General features: G+C 37.0%; 1 pseudogene; it reads right to left on the bottom strand.

The window, feature by feature from the left end:
* The window catches only part of LOC140515397 (eIF5-mimic protein 2 pseudogene), a 102,665-nt pseudogene that overhangs the window by 68,984 nt on the left and 10,255 nt on the right, over positions 1–23,426 (bottom strand).

Below are 23,426 nucleotides of genomic sequence, written 5' to 3'. Positions count from 1 at the left end.
GTAAGTTAATATGAGGAGTTGGGCTCAACGTTTTCAGATCCTCCTGTTGAGAATATGGCTTCATCATGAGACTCAGCCACCTCCAGCAATCTGGACAAAGGAATCCTTCTCTACCCAGACCACTCTGGCCAACCAGAGTGCTTCTGCTTCATGAGCTTCCTTATCCTAAATCACATTGTGGTTCTGCATGGGCATAGGCTTAATGCTTTAGGGCTGTAATTCACCTGGATTTCATTCTATTTACACTCCAATCAGAGGTAAGGTCTTCTAGCTGGTTGAGGTGCTGCCCAGGATCAGGGAGACTGTTCCCTGAGGATTTGAATATCTCCTTTATCAGCAGAGTCTTCCAGAGACTGACTGACTTATAGGGGTTGGTCTCTGAATGAGGAAAACAGAAAAATCTAATCTTAATTTAATATCTGGTTATGAATATGGTAGGAAAAATAATTTCTCCCAGCAAGAAGATGAGATCTTGAAATAAAAAGTTGGATTGGAATCCTACGTTCTCTACTGAGGGCAACGCATATAGCTAGAGACTTACTATCTGATTTTGCATACTCCCAGGGTTATTGTTTAGGTTTTGCTGTGTTTTGTTTTTTAGTGTCCCTGCATAGGGCAGCTAGTTGGTGGAAACAGGGCTTGGAGCCAGATAGATCTCAGTTTAAGTCTGGCCTTATATAATTACAATGTGACTCTGGGTAAGTTACTTAACTCTTATTTGCCTCAGTTCCTCATCTGGAATATGGTAATACATTGGAGAAGAAAATAGCAAACCACTGCAGTATCTTTGCTAAGAAAACTTCACGGATAGAAGTCTATGGCATCACACAAATTTGAGCATCACTGAGTAACTGCACAGCAGCACCCCTGGGCAACTGGACAAATATTTCCCTGAATGTCTGATTTCTTACTGGTCAAGTCTCAGTCAAACATGATATTTCTTTCATAAATTTCCTTCAAAACAAAGAGTAGTTTTTTTTTGCATTTATGTCATCACAATTTTTGACACTTTTGGGTGGGTAACATTAAGACTTTATCCACGTAACCACATTGGAGGGTAAAACCTGCTCCCCCCACTGCTATGAAGTCTTTTGCCATACTGGATGACTTCTGATATTATGGAGAGTTTCACAGATAATTCTGAGGGTGATGATTCAGTCTCAATTCATATTGACCCTGAAGGAATTCCATACTCTATTCCTTTCATAAATTTACGATTTTATTCTGCGTGCTTAACCAGAAAGGTATTGGGGGTGTAAGCTCAGTTCCATGTGGACAGTCTCGGGCAGGTAAAAGTGAGGACTTCTAAACCTTAGAGTTCTCATGAGGCCCCCCAGGGAACAGCTGGGAATTGAGGTGTGAGACCAGGCTATCTCGTGCATTTCCGCCTCTTCCCGTGGGAAACGTGCTGGGAGAGAGCATCCCCGCCCTCGAGATTGGCCCGGGGTCTGAGCACACCTATTGTTGTCTAACAGGCACGGTATTCAGGTGCAAACTATGCGGCGGGAGAGCTTAAGTAGGGTCAGGAAAGCCTGAAGGCACTCTTAGCGCTGAGGGGCCCTTAGAGGACAGAAGGCCCCTCTTCCCTCTCTCCTCTCTTCTCTCTTCCCTCTCTCCCTCTTCCACTCCCACTTCCACTTCCATTCTCTTACTGTAAGATCTTTGCCTCCTTGGGAGATTTCTCTCTCCTCAGAAAGAGTTCCCCCTGCACATGTAACCAAGACCCTGAATAAAGCCTAACCCTTGTTCGACTCTGGAAAGTCTCTTCTCTCATACGTTTATCTGGTTTGGCCAGCCGAAGACCTGCGATAGGTAAGGTAAGACTCGGGTAGCCCTTAGGCCTCTAGGCCTGACAGAAAGGAGCTATAACATGGGATAAAATTTAATAAAAACATGGTTTAAAACGAGTCGCTGACTTGGACACTAGATGACAGACTAGAAATGCGATATCTGCACTGAACACAAAGCAGGGATCTCCATTGTATAATATATTCCTACTCTGGTCTAAAACTTTGATTACACTGCAATATTCTGTCTGTCCACAAGATGACACCGAAGGCTGCTAAATTCTGCAATGTTGAGCTGTGAGAAGACATTGCTATAATATTCTCCAATATCTTTCTTTTTTTCACCATTAGATGTCAGGAAAAGACTGTGACATCAGCTCCAATGGCACTCAGTCAAAAAATATGTATTAAAAGCCTACTCTTGGGCACACACTGGGGCCTCGTGAAATGGATGAAAAATTACAAAAATGTAATTTGCCCAGATTAAGAAAAGATGAAATAAAATACTTAAAAAACTCTACTTTGGAAAAAGAAATTGAACAAGCCATCAACGAACACCCTAAGAAAATATCACCAGGTCCAGATGGACTTACAAGGAAATTCTATCAAACATGTAAAGAACAATTACTTCCAGTACTATATAAACTATTTGGGAAAACAGGCAAAGAAGGAATCCTACCAAATTCTTTCTATGATACAAATATGGTGCTAAGACCTAAACCAGGAAGAGCCAGAAGAGAAAAAGAAAATTATAGAACAATTTCTCTAACACATATACATGAAAAAGTTTAAATAAAATATTAGCAAAGTGATCACAGCCACTTACCATGACGATAATACACTATGACCAGGTAGGATTCATACCAGGAATGCAGGGCTGGTTCACTATTAGGAAAATCATCAGCATAATTGAGCATATCAACAATGAACCTGAAAGAAATCGTATGATTATCTCAGCTGATTTAGAAAAAGCATTTGACCAAATACAATACCCATTCCTTTTAAAAACACCAAGAGAGCATGGGAATAAATGGAGTCTTCCTTAAAATGGCAGCATCTAAAACCATCAGCAAGCATCATATGTAATGGGGATATGCTAGAAGCATTTCCAATAAAATCAGGGGTGAAAAAGAGATGTCCATTATCCCCCCAGTTATTCAATATTGTACTAGAAAGGTTAGCTTTAGTAAAGAGAGAAGAAAAAGAAATTGAAGGAATTAGAATAGGCAAAAAAACAAAAAGTTATTACTCTTTGAAGATGAAATGATGGTATACTTAGAGAATCCTGGAGAATCAAATAAAAAATTACTTGAAATAATAAATTTAGCAAAATTGCAGGATATAAAGTAAATCACCAGCACTTCTAAGTACAACTAACAAAGCCCAACAGTAAGAGATTGATAGAGAAATTCCATTTCAAGCTACTGTAGATATTGTAAAATACTGGGAAGTCTATATGTCAAAATGAACCCAGTAACTATATGAACACAATTACAAAACATTTTACACAGAAATAAAGTCAGATCTAAGTGAGTGGAAAAATATCAGTTGCTCATTAGCTGAGCTAATGTAATAAAAATGACAATTCTACCTACATGAAATTATTGACTAAGTGTAATACCAATCAAACTACCAAGAAATTATTTTATAGAGCTAGAAAAAAAATAACAAAATTCATCTGGAAGAAAAAAATGATCTAGGATATTAAGGGAAGTAAAGAAAAGAAATGCAATGGAAGGTGGCCTAGCTATACCAGATCTTGAATTGTATTATAGAGCAGCAATCATGAAAACTACTTTGGAAGGGGCTAAGAAAAAAGTGGTGGATCAGTGAAATAGGTTAGCTACACAAAACACAACAGGTCACAACTACAGCAATCTACTATTTGATAATTCCAGCTTCTGGCAAAACTGCTGGGAGCCAGAGCCAAGATGGTGAAGTAGAAGCTGGGACCTGCCTGAGCTCTTCCCCCAAACCACTCAAAATACCTGTAAAAAATTATTCTAAACAAATTCTAAAGCAGCAGAAGCAAGAAAATGATGGAGGAAATCAGAAATGCAGCCCATGACAATCTGATAGGCAGACAGAAAGGGTTTGCATCAGGTTTGGAGCAGAGCACAGGCCAGGATGGGTTGTATGGGCACAGATGCAACTGAAGCAAGTCTCAGGGTGCTAAATCACTAGCAGCTGTACTGTTTTCCACACTTCTAAACCCACAAGCACCAAAGACAGCTTCAAATGTCAGTGGGAAAGCTCTTTCACCTGGTTGAGAGAGGAACTTGGTCTGGCCCCAGCCCCAGGACAGCAGCAGGCACTGCTGCAGTGGCAGCTCCTTCTCGAGCACTCAGCCTACAGAAGGTGGGGGAATCTAATAGCTGATCGAGGTCACAGTATTGAGTACTGGGGTGAGGCAGAGCACTGGAGTGACAGAACTGGTGGTGGTTATGGCGAGGGAAACCTACTCTCAGTTCCAGGGAAGAAAAGAGAGCTTATGGTTGCTCACACACCACAGTACGGACCAGGAGAGAAGTAAACACCTTGCTTGCCTTCATATCACTTTGGAGATACTGAAACTTTACAGGTCCCTAGAGATATGTCTTGAAACATCTGTGCAAAACCCTGAAACCTGGGGCAGTACACCCTCGACTTAACAAAAAGCTCAAAAATCAAGTCATTACCTGAGAAAATGACCAAAAAGGGGAAAAATAAGACTATAGAAGGCTCTTTTCTTGGTGAAAAGGAATTTTCTTCTGACAAGGAAGATAACAGCATACATGCAGAGGAAAACAGCAAGGTCAACTATCCTACATCCAAAACCTGCAAGAAAAACATGCAATGGTTTCAGGCCATGGAAGAGCTCAAATAGGATTTTGAAAATCAAGTAAGAGAAGTAAAGGAAAAAAGGGAATGGAAATGAGAGTGATGTAAGAAAATCATGAAAAATAACTCAACAACTTGCTTAAGGAGACACAAAAAAATGCTGAATTTGAAAATAGTCTCATCCAAATGGCAAAAGTGAACCAAAAAGCCAATGAGGAGAACAATGGCTTAAAAAAGGAGAATTAGCCAAATGGAAACGGAGGTCCACAACCTCCCTGAAAACAGAATTCCTTAAAAATTGGAATGGGTGGAGCTAGGTGGCACAGTGAGTGAAATACTGGTCCTGGAGTCAGGAGGACCTGAGTTCAAATCTGGCCTCCAACACATGACACACTTACTAGCTGTATGACCTTGGGCAAGTCACTTAACCCCAATTTCCTTACTTCCCCCCCTACAAAAAGCAAAACAAAAAATAGAATCGAGCAAATGGAAGCTAATAACTTTATGAGACATCAACAAATAATAAAACAAAGCCAAAAGAATGAATTAAATAGAAGACAATGTGAAATATCTCACTGGAAAAACAACTAACCTAGAAAACAGATCTAGGAAAGACAATTTAAAAGTTATTGGTCTAATGGCCATTTTGTGTTTCCTGAAATAATGACAACCATGATCCAAAAAGAAAAGCATAACATTATCTTTCAAGAAATTATCAAGGAAAACTGCACTGATATTCTAGAATAGGGTTAGCTTGAAATGGAAAGGTTTCATGGATCACCTCAAGAAAGAGATCCCAAAAGGAAAACTCCTAAGATCATTGTAGCCAAAATCCAGAGTTCTCATGCCAAGGAGAAAATATTACAACTAGCCAGAAAGAAACAATTTGAAACACAATCACTATAACAGAGGATTTAGCAGCTTCTACACTAAGGGATTCGAGGGCTTTGAATACTACATTCCACAAGTAAAAGAAACTAGGATTAAAATCAGGAATCACCTACCCAGAAAAATGGAATTTCAATGACATGGAGGGCTTCCACACATTCTTGTTGAAAAGACCAGAAATGAATTGAAAATTTGATTTTCAAGTACAAGAATCAAGAGAAACATGAAAAGATAAACAGGAAAGAGAAGCCAGAAGGGACTCATTAAACTTGAACTGTTTACATTCCCACATGGAAAGATGATATTTGTAGCTCATGAGACCTTTCTGAGTATTAGGGTAGTTAGAAGGAATATATATGTGTGTGAATACATATATACACACACAAATATAAACACATGGATATACATATATACATATACATATATATACATGTATGTAAGTGTGTATGTATTTGTGTGTGTAGGTATATGTGTATATATGTATACTATATATACATATACATACACATATATACACATTGCATATATACACATATACTTACATAGATGGATAGAAAAATAGACAGACAGATAGATAGATAGATAGATAGATAGATAGATAGATAGATAGATAGATAGACAGACAGACAGACAGACAGACAGACAGATATAAATAGAGATAGGGCACAGGGTGAGCTGAATATGAAGGTAGGATACCTAAAATATAAAGTGCTGAGAGGAATGCACTGGGACAAAGAGAAAGGGGAGATGTAGAATCAAGTAAATCATCTCACATAAAGGAGGCAAGAAAGAGCTTTTACAATGGAGGGGAAGAGGAGACAGGTGACAGTGAATAAGTAAGCCTTACTCTCATCTGATTTGGTTTAAGGAGGGAATAACACACACTCAATTCAATATGGAAATCTACCTTCGCCTGCAGGAAGGCAGGGGAGAAGGGGATAAGAGAGGGAAGATAATAGAAGTGACAGCAGATTCAGGGAAGGGACAATCAGAAGCAAACTCTATTGTGGTGGAACAGGTCAGGGGAGAGAATGAAATAAATGGAGGGCAGGATAGGACAGAGGGAATTTGGTTAATCTTTCATAACTTATCATGGAATGTTTTGCATGGCTACACACGTATGACCTATATGGAACTGTTTGTTTTCTCAATGTGGAAGTGAGAGAATGTGGAGCTCAAAGCCTTAAAAATGAATGTTAAAAATTGTTTTTCATGCAACTGAGAAATAAGTGGTACTGGCAATGCGGTATTGATATATATGTATCTTGCCCTACAGGAAAACAGAGGGGAAGAGGTTGGGAGAAGGTGGGGTGATAGAAGGGAGGGCAGATTGAAGATAGGGGTGGTTGGGATACATGCTATCCTGGCATGATGGGAGGGAAGAAATGGGGAAAACTTTGGATTTCAAGATCCTATAGAAGTGAATGTTGAAAACTGAAAATAAATTGTATGAAAAAAAAACTGCTGGGAAAACTGTAAAATAGTATGACGGAAACTAGGCATAGACTAACATTTATACCATATAAAAAGATGAAGTCAAAATGGGTAGAAGATTTAGACATAAAGGATGACAATGTGAGCAAATGAGGAGATCAAATCTATGGAGAACAGAAGAAATTATGACTAAAAGACAGAGAACATTATGAAATGCATAATGGATTATTCTGAATCCATTAAATTGAAAAAAAATGCCCACAGCCAATACTACCAAGATTAGAAGGAAAGCAGAAAGCTGGGAAACAATTTTTCAGTCAGTGACTTTCATAAAGGCCTCATTTCTAAAGCACATGGAGAAATGAGTCGAATTTATGAGTACAAGTCATTCCCCAATTATAATAAATGGTTAAAGGATATGAAGCGACAGTTTTCAGAGGAAGAAATTAAAGCTATCTATAGTTACATGAAAAGATGCTCTAAATCATTATTGATTAGAGAAATGCAAATCAAAACCACTCTAGCATCTCATATCACATCTATCAGATGGCTAACATGACAAAACAGGAAACTGGTAAACTTTAGAGAAGATGTGGGAAAATTGGAACAGTAATGCAATATTGGTGGAGTTGTGAAGTGATCCAACCATTCTGGAGAGAAATTTGGAAATATGCCCAAAGAACTATAAAATTGGACATACACATTTAGCAAGCAATACCACTTCGAGATCTGTATCCGAAAGAGATCATTAAAATGGCAAAAGGACCCCCACATGTACAAATATAATTATAGCAGTTCTTTTTGTGACAGTAAAGAATTGGAAATTGAGGGGCTGTCCATCAATTGGGGAATGGCTGAATAAGTTCTGGTTTATGAATCTAACGGAATACTACTGTGCTATAAGAAATGATGAGAAGTTGGACTTCAGAAAAACCTGGAAAGACATATATAAACCGATGCAGAGTGAAATGAGCAGAAACAGGAGAACATCGTACACAGTTACAGCCACACTGTGCGATGACTGACCTTGATAAGTTTATCAACCATTCTAAGCAATGCAAGGATCTAAGACAACTCCAAATGACTAATGAAGGAAAATGCTATCCACATTCAGAGAAAGAACTTTAGAATCTGAATGTCGATGCAAGCATACTATTTACTCTGTTTTGTGGTTTTGTTTTCCTTCTTCTTTCTCATGTTTCCTCCCATTAGTTCTAACTCTTCTTTATAACATGACTAATGTGAAAATATGTTTAAAATGAATGACTAGAACTTATGTCAGATTGCATGTACTAATTTACTTATTTAGTGTCACACCAATCAAACCACCCAAAATTTATTTTGTACAGCTAAAACATAAATCATAACAAATTCATCTGGAAAAACAAAAGGTCAAGAATATCAAGGGAACTGATGAAAACAAATGTGAAGGAAAGTGGTCTGGCTGTATGAGATCTAAAATTATTTTATGAATGGACAATCATCTGGACTGTTTGGTACTGGCTAAGAAATAAAGTGATGTGTCATTGGAATAGGTTAGGTATACAAGCCACTATGGTCAATGACTCTAGTAATCTACTCTTTGATAAAGTCAAAGACTAGCTTTTGGAATAACAACTCAGAATCTAACAAAAATTGCTGGAAAAACTGTACGGCAGAAACTAGGTATAGTGCATACAAAGATAAGGTCAAAATGGGTAGATGATTTAGACATAAAAGGTGACACTATAAACAAATTAAAAGAACAAGAAACAATGTATGTGTCATATCTATGAAGAAGGAAAGAATTTATGACCAAAAATGAGACAGAGTGTTAATGAATGAAAAATGGATAATTTTGTTTAGGTCAAATAAAAAAAGGATTTGCAGAAACAAAACCAGTGCAACCAAGATTGGAAGGAAAGCAGAAAGCTCTAAAACATTTTTTAGTCAGTGTTTCTGATAAAGACTTCATTTGTAATATATATGGAACTAAAAAAATTAAAAACAAAAGTAAAAATATGATTTTTACTTGTAATTGGCAGAAAATAAAATACTAAGTAACTATTATAAAACAATGTAAGTGGATCATTCTGCAGATCCTTTATTAATGTGAATTTACCCATGGATGTGGAAACGGGCAGGAGGGAGGTGGAAAGGGCTGCACTCCCAAGGGAGAGGGGCTGGCACATGGTTGAAGGACACACCAGGGCTGGGCACAGAGAAGCAAGAGCAAAAGAAGGCTGCTGGGGCCAGTCCCATGAAGGTCTGGCTGGAACTGAAAGGAAGAACACTCTAGCAGGCAGACGCATGGGGGCAGAGCACAGCAACATTCAGAAGATGACAGACACATGGTACCCCAACATGCATGGACAAAATACCAAAAAGCAGGGACCAAACTCTCTGGTGGGTAGGTGTCTGACACCAAGGTCCCTTCTCTCAGCATTGGAGAGCTCAAGACAAGCCCTGATCCACCAGTGGTGGTGGCTGTCTCTCTGCAGGTCAGTTCCTCTACTTTCACGTGGAGGATTTTTAAAAAGTTTTTCTGGGAGTTGAGGGCAGGAACAGAAAGAGATCCCAGTACAGTATGGTAAAGTTTACATTGGTGATTTTTGGGGAATGCAGATTTCTTATGGAATTTCTTACACTAAGTCCAACTTGCAAAATGTGAATTTACATAAAATAAGATTAGGAGGGAAGCAGAAAACTTGGAAAGAATTTTTGCAACTAGTGGCTGTGATAAAGGCCTCATTCCTAAAATACATATGGAACTGCGTCAAATGTACAAGAATACAAGTCATTCCTCAATCGATAAAGGGTCAAAGGATATGAACAGGCAGTTTTCAGAGGAAGAAATTAAAGATATCTGTAGTCATATGAAAAAATGCTCTAAATCATTATTGATTAGAGATGCAAATCAAAACAACTCTGAGATACCACATCACACCTATCAGATTGGCTAACATGACAAAACAGGAAGATGATAAATGTTGGAGAAGATGTGGGAGAGTTGGAACACTAATTCATTGCTAGTGGAGCTGTGAGCTTATCCAACCATTCTGGAGAGCAATTTGGGAATATGCCCAAACAGGTATAAAACTGTACATACCCTTCAATTCAGCAATGCCATCCCTAAGTCCATATCTGAAGGAGATCACAAAAAAACCAGCAAAGGACTTAATTGTACAAAAATACTTGTAACAGCTCTTTTATGGTGGCAAAGAACTGGAAACTGAGGCATTACACACCATTTGGGGAATGGCAGGTCAAGTTGTGATTTATGACTGTAATGGAATGTTAACTGTGTAATTAGAAATGATGAGCACCCACAATATTAAATCTATTAAATAAGAGATTGATAGTGGAACATCTTTGAGTTTCTATATTAAGCCTAGTCATATATTTCTCTATAAGTTAAGGTGGTTTAATTAATCATAATGGTGTGGAGATTATTATTTCAAAGCCTTGTGAAACCAAGATATGATTCTGTTAATTTAGTTAATGTCATATCCCTCTCAGTTGTATTACAATTAGCTGTCTTAGAAAAAGAATGGGTTGTGGCCTATCTTGTAAATGCCTTAAAAGAAGCATTCACCTTAATTAAAGGCTATTCATTTGAATATGGCTAGAACTTGGAAATATTTTATTGGAAATAACTTACTTGATATGCACTGTTTTAAAACTGATTATTCAACGTATTTATGTGTACTACTGCTGATTCTTTTGCAACACTCGTGTTAACTGGGAAACTTTTAAATGAATTCGTTTATGTATTGGAGTCCACCTTCATATAAAAAGTTTTATACTGAAATCTCATCATGCTAGTGGGGGAATAAATAATGCTAAGGACAAAAACTGGGTTCTAATTTTTCTGTTTCTATTTGAGTTTCTTAGATATATCACCATGACAATTGGCCAATATAAAAATGTAAGCTCCCTGGCCTCAAAGTTTCCAAATTTGATTTTATAATAATAGAGACGTAAGAGTTGACTGTGTTCTAAGACTTTAATTCTAATTTTTTGTTCTGAGATTTTAATACTAATTTTGAGATCTGAGACTAATTCTAATTCTGTGACCAAGACTTTATTTTATATTGGTATGCATATTCGCAGTCATAGTTCCATCAGTTCTAAGAGATGACCACCAGGTTTCAGTACCATTTGTGTCCTAATCACCCCAGCACTCTTTTGTTTTGGTTAATTATTTGAACAAAAAGGGTGAAACAAAAATGAAATATCTATAAAAGTTATTCTCAACTGAAGTGCATATTATTAGTGAAATTCTTTATTACCCTCTACCCCAAAATATAGAATACACTGTGACACAAATTCACAAATTTCTCCAATGGTTAGAAAGTTTTCATAATATATTTTAAACCTCTCAGTCATATTCCCTGAAGGTATGCTTTGGAAGACTGAAAAATATCATAAATTATATAGAAAGGAGAAAGTGTATTTGAGCAATCAAGTAAACATATTTCACAACACAGAGCTTGGTTTCATGTCCTGACAATCACCTCTTCTGTTTATATGGAAAACTAAAATGCTCAGAAAAAATAATATCTAGCTATGGTATAGATCTCAAAAGTAACAGTGATTACCCTCTTCATCTTAGTGGAGGCAGTGCTTATCACTAGCCAGATGCTAATAATAAGACTATTTTAAAACAAGATGGTAACCTTGGTGGAATTAATACATTGGGGATGCGGTCAAGCATTCATTAGCTGTCTATATGCCAGACAATAACGACTTGAGCAATGCCTAGAAAGAACTATGAGTGTGTGTGTCTGTGAAACCAACAATTATTAACCATCACAAACATCTCAAACACAATACGAAAAAGAACCATAAAACAAATTATGATCTGATCACACATACAATGGTTCAGACACATGCACACGCATGCATGCACACACACACACACACACACAAACACAAAGGAAGTAGAGATAATGCTTCAGAAGAAAAATATAAAAGGACAGTAATAGCACAGTTGGATTGTCCTCCTTTCTCCAAATGCTTACACTTTTACATCAGGCCCAGGACACACATGTGTATGTGTGTGTTTGTATGTGCGTGTATATATGTATATACACAGGGATCTACAGACATATAGATATTGATATGTAAACTTAAGCAAGCATTAACAAATTCCTTTATTGTTGTATTCCTTCTGTATCTTCTCCTTTCCTCCTTACAACCTTTTTGGAATCATGCCCGACAGTTATCATTTTTGAGGTAACACAGAGAGGAAAGTAAATAGGATCCAAACAGTTGTTCAGGCTGGAGAATGCCAACTCAGGGCATAAGCCAAGCAAAGACAAGTTAGGAGATCCCACTCTATTCAACAACCTCTAACAATCAACAGTCAACAGTAAGTATGGGGATAAGGTACCGAAATGGATTAACTCCAAGAAAACTGAAAGGAAAGGTCAGCATTCTCAACATTTGCCCTCATCGTTCATATCCTGAAGGGTTTAGATCTGGAACGGTTCTCCAAAAAGACTTGCACAAGGAACTCACTTAATCAACCTACATTTTTAAGTCATGTCAGAAGCCAGAAGTAAGAGGATGATTACAAAAGATTCCTAATAGAATGTTAGTGTTGTTATAGCTTAGAATTAGCTGAGGCCAGTGAGGGAAGTTAAGGAAAATAAAAAGTGATGTTTTTTTAAAGATACATTGAGGGCAAAAGGAGGAATAGGACTGCTGATGGGGTAGAAGGGATGATTACTAATAAAGAAAACTTACTTAGCTTCATTTCTCTAATAAGGAATTTGGCCTGGAAAGAATAGAATGAAAATGACTAATAGGGAATCAGTTTCCAAGGTATATAGGGAGAAAATTATAAAAGACCTAATTGTTCCTGATGCGTTTAAGTCCCTACCATAGATATCTACATCTTACGGTACTGAAACAACTAGAGAATTACAATATTAAGCTAAAATGGTCATTATAGCCATGAGAGAGTAAACAGAGGCAGCACCTTTGTTTTATCGTGTTGGGGATATCTAAAAGATTATGGAGAAAGGAAGAGATCTGTGAGATTGGAGAAGTGCAAATGTCTTGATGGTCAAAAAAGGATAATGGCAGCCAATGAGTTTGATTTCAATTTCAAGAAAAATTCTAGAATACATTAATAAATAGGCCTCCCCTATTAATGTAGAGGGCAACACCATCTTCCCAGTTCTATTGGCTTGAAACTTAGGTGTCATCCTTGACTCCTCACTATCTGTCACCCTCATATCCAATCTGTTCTCCAGGCACTTCATTTCACCTTTGCAACATCTCTTGAATGTAGGATTCAAATCCATTCTCTCTCTCTTCTGATATTTTTGAAACTCTGGGGCAAGCCCTCATCCTCTCATGCCGAGATTACTGAAACAGCTTGCTGGTAGGTCTACCTGCGTCAAGTTTGTCCTTACTCCAGTCCAGCCTCCAATCAGCCACCAAAGTGATTTTTCCAAACTGTAAGTCTGATTAATTCACTCCTTCTCCTCATTCAATAAACTCCAATGGATTCCCTATAACCTCTAGGACCAAATACAAATTCCTCTGTTTAGCATTTGAAGTCCTTTGTAACCTAGTCCTCTTCTACCTTTCTACTTTTTTTACACCTGATACTCCCCAGCACTACTCTTTGAACCAGTGACACTGTCCTCCATGTTCCATAAACAAGACACTTCATCTCTTGGTTCTAGGCATTTTCTCTTGCTGTTCCCCATCCCTGGAATGCTCTCTCCCTCCTAACTTCTGCATACTGATTCACTGACCATCCTTCAATTCACAACTAAAATCCTATTTTCCACAGAGTTGCTCCCAACAGCTCTAAATCTCAATCCTTTCCTCTTTAATCATTTCCAATTAATCCTGTATGCAGTTTGTTTGTCTATATTTATTTGCAAGATGTCTTTCCCATTAGATTGTGAAATCTTTAAGGTCAGGAATTATCTTTGCATTCTTGTGGTATTCTCAACACTTAGCACAGTGTCTGACACACAGTAGGTACTTATCAAATATTCATCAAACTAGCCAGGCAATTAGTGATCATGTAAATAGGGAAGCATCAATCACAGTCAGCTTGGCTTCATCAAGCATAGCTAGAACCAAACTAAATCAAGTTTGTTTTTTTTTTTTTAACAAGGTTATGAGGTAAAGTAGAATGCTGCAAACACTGTTTATCTAGATTTTACCAAAGCTTTGGATAAAAGTTTTCTCACGCTTGTCCAATAGGTGAAGAGATGTAGATTATATAATGCAATTAGATGGATTCAAAAAATTCAAAAAGCTACAAAGAAGCGTCGTTAATTGTTCAATTTGGAAAAAGATCTATGGGAGAATCTTAGGAAATCAGTGATTGATCTTGTGCTGTTTAAAATTTTAAAATGTATCCTGGATAACAGTATACCTATCATGTTCATCACATCTACAAGTGATCCAAAGCTACTAAAGAGAGGTAACCTATAATGAGCTGAGCAATGAAATCAAAAACATTTTTGGAGAAAGGAGAAGATTGGGGTCAATGAAGGTGAAAATCAGTAAAGCCAAATAAAATAGTATAATTAAGATTTTTTACAAATCAACATCACAAATACGAAATAGGAGAAGAATGGCTTGACAGAAGTCAAAGGTGCTTCTAACTCTAAATTGTTTTGTTCTGTGTCACATTCTGGGTAAAATTTTCCAATGTATCAAAATGTTATTTATTGTACACAAGAAAAAAACCTAACTCCTTAGCATGGCATTTAAGTCTTTCTCCTGAAAGTCCTTAAGCCAATTAATCTGTCTTTCTACACATATCACTGAATACTCATCAACTCAAACTCCCTTAATCACCTAAACTGGTCTCATTTCAATATAACAAAGCCAACACGAATATTTCTTCCAGTGATGCAGACTACAACCTGCCCATGCCTACTGAACCTATATTACATTTGTACAAGTCCAGCTATGAATTCACCACAGGAATTTTTTTTTCAAATTAGTTAATTAATTTTTAATTTTCAACATTCATTTCCACAAGATTTAGAGTTCCAAATTTTAACCCCATCTCTCCTTTCCTCCCACCTAAAGGCAGCATGCATTCTGATTACCCCTTCCCCCAATCTGCTCTCCCTTCTCTTATCCCCTTCCCCTTCTATTTAAATGTAGAGCAAGATAGATTTCTATACCCCATTGCCTATATATCTTATTTCCCAGTTGCATGGAAAAACAATTATTACCATTCCTCTGAAAAATTCTGAGTTCCATATTCTCTCCCTTCCCCCCTCCCCACCCACCCTCATTGAGAAGGCAAGTAATTTGAGGTAGGTTACATATGTGTAGTCATGGAAAACACTTCCATGATAGTCATGTTGGGAAAGACTAACTATATTTCCCTCCATCCTGTCCTGCTACCCTTTTATTCTATTATCTCCTTTGACCCCACTTCAAAAGTGTTTGCTTCTAATTACCCCTCCCCCAATTTGCCCTCTTTTCTATCATCCCTCCTTCTGTGTAAATATGTATGTACATATACTAATATGTATATGTATATGTGTGTGTATATATTCCCTCCAATGACCCTAACTCTGAGAAAGGTCTCATGAGTCACAAATATCATCTTTCCATGAAGGAAAGTAAACCGTTCAACTTTAAGAAGTCTCTTACGGCTTCTTTTTCTGGGTTTTTTTTCTATTTTTTATTCAGCTCTGGTTGTTTCTTCAAAAATGCTTGAAAGTCCTCTATTTCACTGAATAACTACTTTTTTCCCCTTGAAGCATTATACTCAGTTTTGCCAGTTTTAATCCTAGATCTCTTGACTTCTGGAATATCATATTCCAGGTCCTCCATTCCTTCAATAAAGAAACTACTAAATCTTGTGTTATCCTAATTGTATTTCCACAAAACATAGAGGCAGATAGGTGGTGCAGTGGGTAGAGTACAAGTGCAGGACTCAGGAGAGCCTGAGTTCAACTCTCACCTCAGACACTTGACATTCACCAGCTGTGTGACCTTGGGTAAGTCACTTAAGCCCAACTGCTTCATCCTGGGTCATCTCCAGTCATCCTGATGAATATCTAGTCACTGGATTCAGATGGCTCTGGAGGAGAAGTGAGGCTGGTGACCTGCACAGCACCCCCCCCCCCCAAAACAAAGTCAAGTGCAAGTCATGTCATCATTTCTCTGATGTCGTGGTCTTCTTCAGCAACAAAGGACAATCTCACTTTCCACAAAACATGAAGTATTTCTTTTGAGCTGATTGCAATATTTATTTTTGACCTGGGAACTCGGGAATCTGGCTCCAATATTCCTAGTTTTTCTTTTTGGATTTATTTCAGGAGGTGATTGGTGGATTCTTTCGTTATTTATTGTACCCTCTGATCCTAGAATATCAAGACAGACTTCCTCCATAACTTCATGAAAGATGATGTCTAGGCTCTTTTTCTGAGCATGGCTTTCAGGTAGTCCCATAATTTTTAAATTGTCTCTCCTGGATCTATACTCCAGGTCAGCTGTTTTTCCTATGAGATATTTCACAGCCTTCTGTTTTCTCATTCGTTTGGTTTTGTTTTGTAATTTATTGGTTTTCTCATAAAGTCATTAGTCCCCATCTGCTCCATTCTAATTTTTAAAGAACTATTTTCTTCAGTGAGCCTTTGAACCTCCTTTTCCATTTGGCTGATTCTGCTTCTTAAAGCATTCTTCTCCTCATTTACTTTTTGGATCTCTTGCCATTTGGCAAAATTTTTAAAAAATATTTACTTATTTATTTTTACTTTTCAACCTCCATTTCCATAAGATTTTCAGTTCCAAATTTTCTCTCCATCTCCCATCTCTCCCCTTTCCCACCACCAAACACCATGCATTCTGAATACCCCTACCTCCAATCTACCCTCCCTTCTATCACATCCTTCCACCCCTTATCCCCATCTTCTCTCTTTCCTTGTAGAGCAAGATAATATTTCTACACCCCATTACCTGTATTTCTTATTTCCCTCTTGCATGGAAAAACAATTCTCTTAGGGGAAGCTTTATATGTTTGAATACCTACATGAAGAAAATAGAGAAAGAGGAGATCAATAAATTGGGAATGCAGCTGAAAAAGCTCGAAAAAAAAACCAAATAGAAAATTCCCAAGTAAATACCAAATTAGAAATACTGAAAACCAAAGGAGAGATTAATAAAATTGAAATTAAGAAAACTGTTGAACTAATAAATAAAACCTAAGGTTTGGTTTTATGAAAAAAAACAATAAAATTGATAAACCTTGGGTCAATTTGATTACAAAAAAGAAAGAAGAAAATCAAATTACCACTATCAAAAATGAAAGGGATGAACTCACCTCCAATGAGGAGGAAGTTAAAATAATAATCAGAAATTATTTTGCCCATCATTATGCCCATAAATTTGACAATCTAAAAGAGATGGATGACTATTTTAAAAAATATAAAATGCTCAGATTAACAAAAGAGGATGTTGAATACTTAAATAGCCCCATCTCAGAAAAAGAAACTGAACAAGTCATCAATGAATTCTCTAGGAAAAACATCTCCAGGGCCAGATGGATTTACAAGTGAATTCTATCAGACATTTAAAGAACAGTTAATTCTAATACTATATAGACTATTTGGGAAAATTGGGGAAGAAGTAGCCCTCCCAAATTGTTTTTATGGTACAAATATGGTTTTTAAAACCTAAATCATGAAGAGCCAAAACAGAGAAAGAAAATTATAGACCAACTTCTCTAATGAACATAGATGCAAACATTTTAAATAAGATTTTAGCAAAATGAATACAGCAACTTCTCATGAGAATAATACAATATGATCAGGTAGGATTCAAAACGGGAATGCTGGGCTGGTTCAATACTAGCAAAACTATTAGCACCACTGATAACATCAACAACAAAGCTAAAAGAAACCACATGATTACCTCAACAGATGCAGAAAAAGGTTTTGACAAAATACAATACCCATTCCTATTAAAAACACTGGCAAGCATAGGAATAAAGGGAACTTTCCATAAAACAATAAGCAGTATCTACCTAAAACCTTCAGCATTATATACATTGGAGCATTATATACAATGGAGATAAGCTAGATGACTTTCCAATACGATCAGGGACGAAACAAGAAAGTCCATTTTCAGCACTATTATTCAATATGGTACTAGAAATGTTAGCTGCAGCAATTAGAGAAGACAAAGAAATTGAAGGAATTAGAACAGGCAAAGAATAAAGTTATCACTCTATGCATATGATACAATGATATGCTGAGAGAATCCCAGAGTTTCAAGTAAAAAACTACTTGAAATAATAAACAACTTTGGCAAAGTTGCAGGTTATAAAATAAATCCACAGAAATCTTCTGCATTTCTACATATTACTAACAAAGTCCAACAGCAAGACATAGAAAGATGAATCCCATTTAAAGCTAGGGTAGACCCTATAAAATATTTGGGAGTCTACCTGCCAAAAACAAATCCAGAGACTATATGAACACAATTATAAGACACTTTTTATACAAATAAAATCAGACCTAAATAAGTGGAAAAACATCACTTGCTCGTGGGTAGGCTGAGTCAATATAATAAAAATGACAATTCTACCTAATTTAATTTACTTATTTAGTGCCATACCAATTAAACTATCAGATAATTACTTTCTAGAGCTAGAAAAAATAATATCAAAATTCATCTGGAAAAACAAAAGATCCAACTCAGGGAACTAATGAAAAGAAAAGCTAGGGAAGCTGGCATAGCTCTACCAAATCTCAAATTGTATTATCAAGCAGCAATTTTCAAAACCACTTGGTACTGGCTAAGAAACAGAAGGGTAGACAAGTGGAATATTCTAGGTACTCAAGACACAATAAGCAATGAATATGGCAATCTGCTGTTTGATAAACCCAAGGACTCCAGCTTCTGGGATAAGAACTCACTGTTCAACAAAAATTGCTGGGAAACCTGGATAACAGCGTGGCAGAAACTAAGCACGGACCAATGCCTGACACAGTACACAAGAATAAAGTCCAAATGGGTACATGATCTAGGTATAAAGATTAATATTATAAACAAAATTAGTGGAGCAAGGAATAATGTATTTATCAGATTTATGGAGAAGGGAAGAATTTTTGACTAAACAGGAGATAGAAAACATTATGAAGTATAAAATGGATAATTTTGATTACATTAAACTGACAAGTTTTTGCACAACCAAACCCAATGTAACCAAGATTAGGAGGGAAGCAGAAAACTGGGAAAGAATTTTTGGAGCTAGTATCTGTGATAAAGGCCTCAATTTCTAAAATACATAGAGAACTAAGGCAAATGTACAAGAATCCATGTCACTCCCCAACTGATAAATGGTCAAAGGATATGAACAGGCAGTTTTCAGAGGAAGAAATTAAAGATATCTATAGCCATATGAAAATGCTCTAAATCACTATTGATTACAGATATGCAAATCAAAACAACTCTGAGATATCACATTCTACCAATCAGATTGGCTGACATGACAAAACAGGAAGATGATAAATGTTGGAGAAGATGTGGGAAGGATGAAACACTAATTCATTGTTGGTGGAGCTGTGAGCTGATCCAACTATCCTGGATAGCAATTTGAAACTATGCCCAAAGAGCTACAAAAATATGCATACCCTTTGACCCAGCAATACTGCTTCTAGGACTGTGTCCCAAAGAGATCATAAAAATGGGAAATGGTCCCACATGTACTAAAATATTTATAGCAGCACTCTCTGTGGTAGCCAAAAACTGGAAATCAAGAGGATGCCCATCAATTAGGGGATGGCTGAATAAATTATGGTATATGAATGTAATGGAATACTATTGTGCTATAAGAAAGGATAAACAAGAAGACTTCAGAGAGGCCCAGAAAGACTTATATGATCTGATGCTGAGCAAAAGGAGCAGAACCAGGAGGACTTTGTACACAGCAACAACCACAGTGTGAGAATTTTTTTCTGATAGATTTACAACTTCATTGCAATGCAAGGACTTAAAAAATTCCCAGTGGTCTTTTAAGGCAAAATGCCTTCCACATCCAGAGAAAGAATAGGGAATTCAATCACAGAATGTAGCAGATCATTTTCTTGTGTATTACATTTTGGTTTCTTATGTGATGTCTCCCAATCATTTTAATTCTTCTATACTACAGTATAGACTACGGTGAAAACATATTTAATAGGAATGTATGTGTAGAACCTATATAAAATTGTATGCTGTCTCAGGGAGGGAGTGAGGAGGAAGGGGAAAAGGAGGGGGAGAGAGGGAAAAAATCTAAATTGTATGGTAATGATTGCAGAACACTCAAAATAAATTTTAATAATCAATTAAAAATAAAATAAAAAATAAAAAAGCACATTAATTCCTAAAACTTTTGTGTTCCAACTTCTCTCCCTTCCTCCTTCCCCACCCATCACCACTGAGAAGGCAAACAATTCAATATAGGCTATGTATGTGTAATTTTACAACAGACTTCCAAAATAGTCATGGTGTGAAATACTAACTATATTTCCCTCCATCCTATCCTGCCCCCACTTATTCTATTCTCTCTTTGGATCCTCTTCCTCCCCTAAAATGTTTATTTCTAATTACTCCCTCCTCACATTTGCCCTCCCTTCTATTTTTCCCTCCACCCCACTTCTCCCCTTCTCCTCTACTTTCCTGTAGTATAAGATAGATTTTCATACAAAATTGAGTATGCATGTTATTCCCTCCTTAAGCCAAATGTGATAAGAGTAAGCTTCACTTTTTCCTGGGTCTGTATTCATTGAGCTTTTGAACCTCCTTTTTCATTTACCTAATTCTGCTTTTTAAAGCATTTTTCTCTTCATTTGCTTTTTGGGCCTATTTTCCCATTTGATTTAGTCTATTTTTAAAGCTATTATTTTCTTCAGCATTTTTTTTGAGTCTCCTTAACAAGCTGTTGACTCCCTTTTCAAAACAATGAAAAAGTAGAAGACAATGTGAAATATCTATTGGAAAAACAACCGACCTGGAAAATAGATCCAGCAGAGACAATTCAAAATTTATGGGATTACCTGAAAGCCATGATCAAAAAAAGAGCCCAGACATCACCTTTCATGAAATTATCAAGGAAAACTGCCCTTTCAGGAAACTATCAAGGAAAACTGCCCTGATATTCTAGAACCAGAGGGTAAAATAAATATTGAAAGAATCCACCTTTCACCTCCTAAATGAGATCCGAACAGAAAAACTCCTAATAATATTATAGCCAAATTTCAGAGTTCCCAGGTGAAGCAGAAAGAAAGAATTCGAGTATTGTGGAAATACAGTCATGATAACACAAGATCCAGCAGCTTCTGCATTAAGGAATCGAAGGGCTTGGAATAGGATATTCCAGAAGTCAAAGGAACTAGGATTAAAACCAAGAATCACCTACCCAGCAAAACTGAGTACAATACTTCAGGGGGAAAAATTATATTTCAATGAAATAGAGGACTTTCAAGCATTCTTGATGAAAAGACCAGAGCTGAATAGAAAACTTGACTTTCAAACACAAGAATCAAGAGAAGCATGAAAAGGTAAACAGGAAAGAGAAATCATAAAGGACTTACTAAAGTTGAACTGTTTACATTCCTACATGGAAAGATAATATTTGTAACTCCTGAAACTTTTCTCAGTATTGAGTAGTTGGAGGGATTATACACATACATATAGACACAGGACTCAGGGTGATCTGCATAGGAAGAGGTGATATCCAGAAAAATAAAATTAAGGGGTAAGAGAGGAATATATTGGGAGAAAGGGAGAAATGGAACGGGGCATATTATCTCTCATAAAAGAGGCAAGAAAAAGCTTTTTCGATGGAGAGAATAAGGGGGGAAGTAAGAGGGGAAAAGTGACGCTTACTCTCATCACATTTGGCTTAAGGAGGGAATAACATGCACACTGAATCTCATTTTAAAATCTATCTTACACTACAAGAAATTAGGGGAGAAAGGGATAAGTGGAGTGAGGGAATGGGAGGGCAAATGGGAGGAGGGAGTAATTAAAAGTAAAAGTAAACACTTTTGGGGAGAGACAAGGTCAAAAGACAGAATAGAATAAATGGGGGGCAGGATAGAATGGAGGGAAATATAGTTAGTCTTTCACAACATGACTATTACGGAAGTCTTTTGCATAACTACACATGCATAGCCTATATTGAATGCTTGCCTTCTCAGTGAGCGTGGGTGGGGAGGGAAGAAGAGAGAGAAGTTGGAATTCAAAGTTTTAGGACCAAATGTTGAGAAGTGTTTTTGCATGCAACTGGGAAATAAGAAATACAGGTAATGGTGTACAGAAATCTGTCTTGCCATACAAGAAAAGAGAGAAGATTGGGATAAGGGAAGGAAGAGGTGTGACAGAGGGGAAGGAAGATTGGGGAAAGGGATAATCAGAAAGCTTGGTTGCCTGGGGTGGGGGGAGGGCAGATATGGGGAGAAAATTTGGAACTCAAAAGCTTGTGGAAATGAATCTTGAAAATTTTGAATAAATAAAATTCTGGTCTTCCGGACTCCAGGACCAGTGCTCTATGCACTGCCACCTACCTGCTTCAATTGGATGTCACCTTTAACACTAAATTCAGTCCTTGGTCTTCTAATGGTAACTTAGGATCTGTCGAAAAAATGTGTTTTTGTCCTTTTACTCCATTTCAAAACCCACATCGCCTCTGACTCTCTTTAACAAGACAGTTTTCTACATCGGCCCTTGACCTCAATTCCCTCCCTCCTTCTGACTGCTCTCTCCATCACTTCCCTCTTGTTTTTAAACATCTGTCTCATTTCTATGGAGATAACTCTTAGATCCATAGATTCAGCTCTAGCTTCGCTCCTGACTCTGATCTTGCATCTTCAACTGTGTATTAGATATGTCAAATTAGATGGCGCATAGCTATCTCCAATTCAGTAACTCGACCATCTTAGACCTGCATTATTTCTGTCAAGGGTACCACCGTTCTTCCAGTCATCCAGATTTGCAACTTCAGTATTATGCTCAACTTACATGTATCTCACTCCACATTCACAAATGATTGTCAAATCTTGTTTCTATGCCCCACTCCCAGAAAAGTTTTTACCTCATACTTCTCATTATTCATAAAACCACCACTTTCATTCAAACTTGCATTACATACTGTCTGAACTATTGCAAAAGCTTCCTAATTCACCTCCCTGACTCAAATCTCTCCCCATTCCAATCCATCTTCCACACAGCTGCTAGTGATATTCCTATTTTAACTTTATTTTTCTCAAAAAAACTCAATTATGTTTTCAGTTTCAAAGTCTCTCCTTTCTCCCTCCCCCACTCATCAAGACAGCAAAGAAAACAAAACATCTAAAAATATGAGTAGTCACACAAAACAAATTTCTGCATTTGTCATGTTCAAAATTAAACAGAAAAAGAGAAGAAATTATACTTCAATCTGTTCTCTAAGTCTATTGACTATGTGAAATTATGGTTGGTCATTATATTGATGAGCTATTCAATCTTTTCAAATTAATGATCTTTATAATA

This window comes from Notamacropus eugenii, chromosome X, assembly GCF_028372415.1.
Source record: "Notamacropus eugenii isolate mMacEug1 chromosome X, mMacEug1.pri_v2, whole genome shotgun sequence".
Lineage (NCBI taxonomy): Eukaryota > Metazoa > Chordata > Mammalia > Diprotodontia > Macropodidae > Notamacropus > Notamacropus eugenii.
The sequence above is the reverse complement of the archived record's forward strand: the minus strand, read 5'-3'. Positions and strand labels throughout refer to the sequence as shown.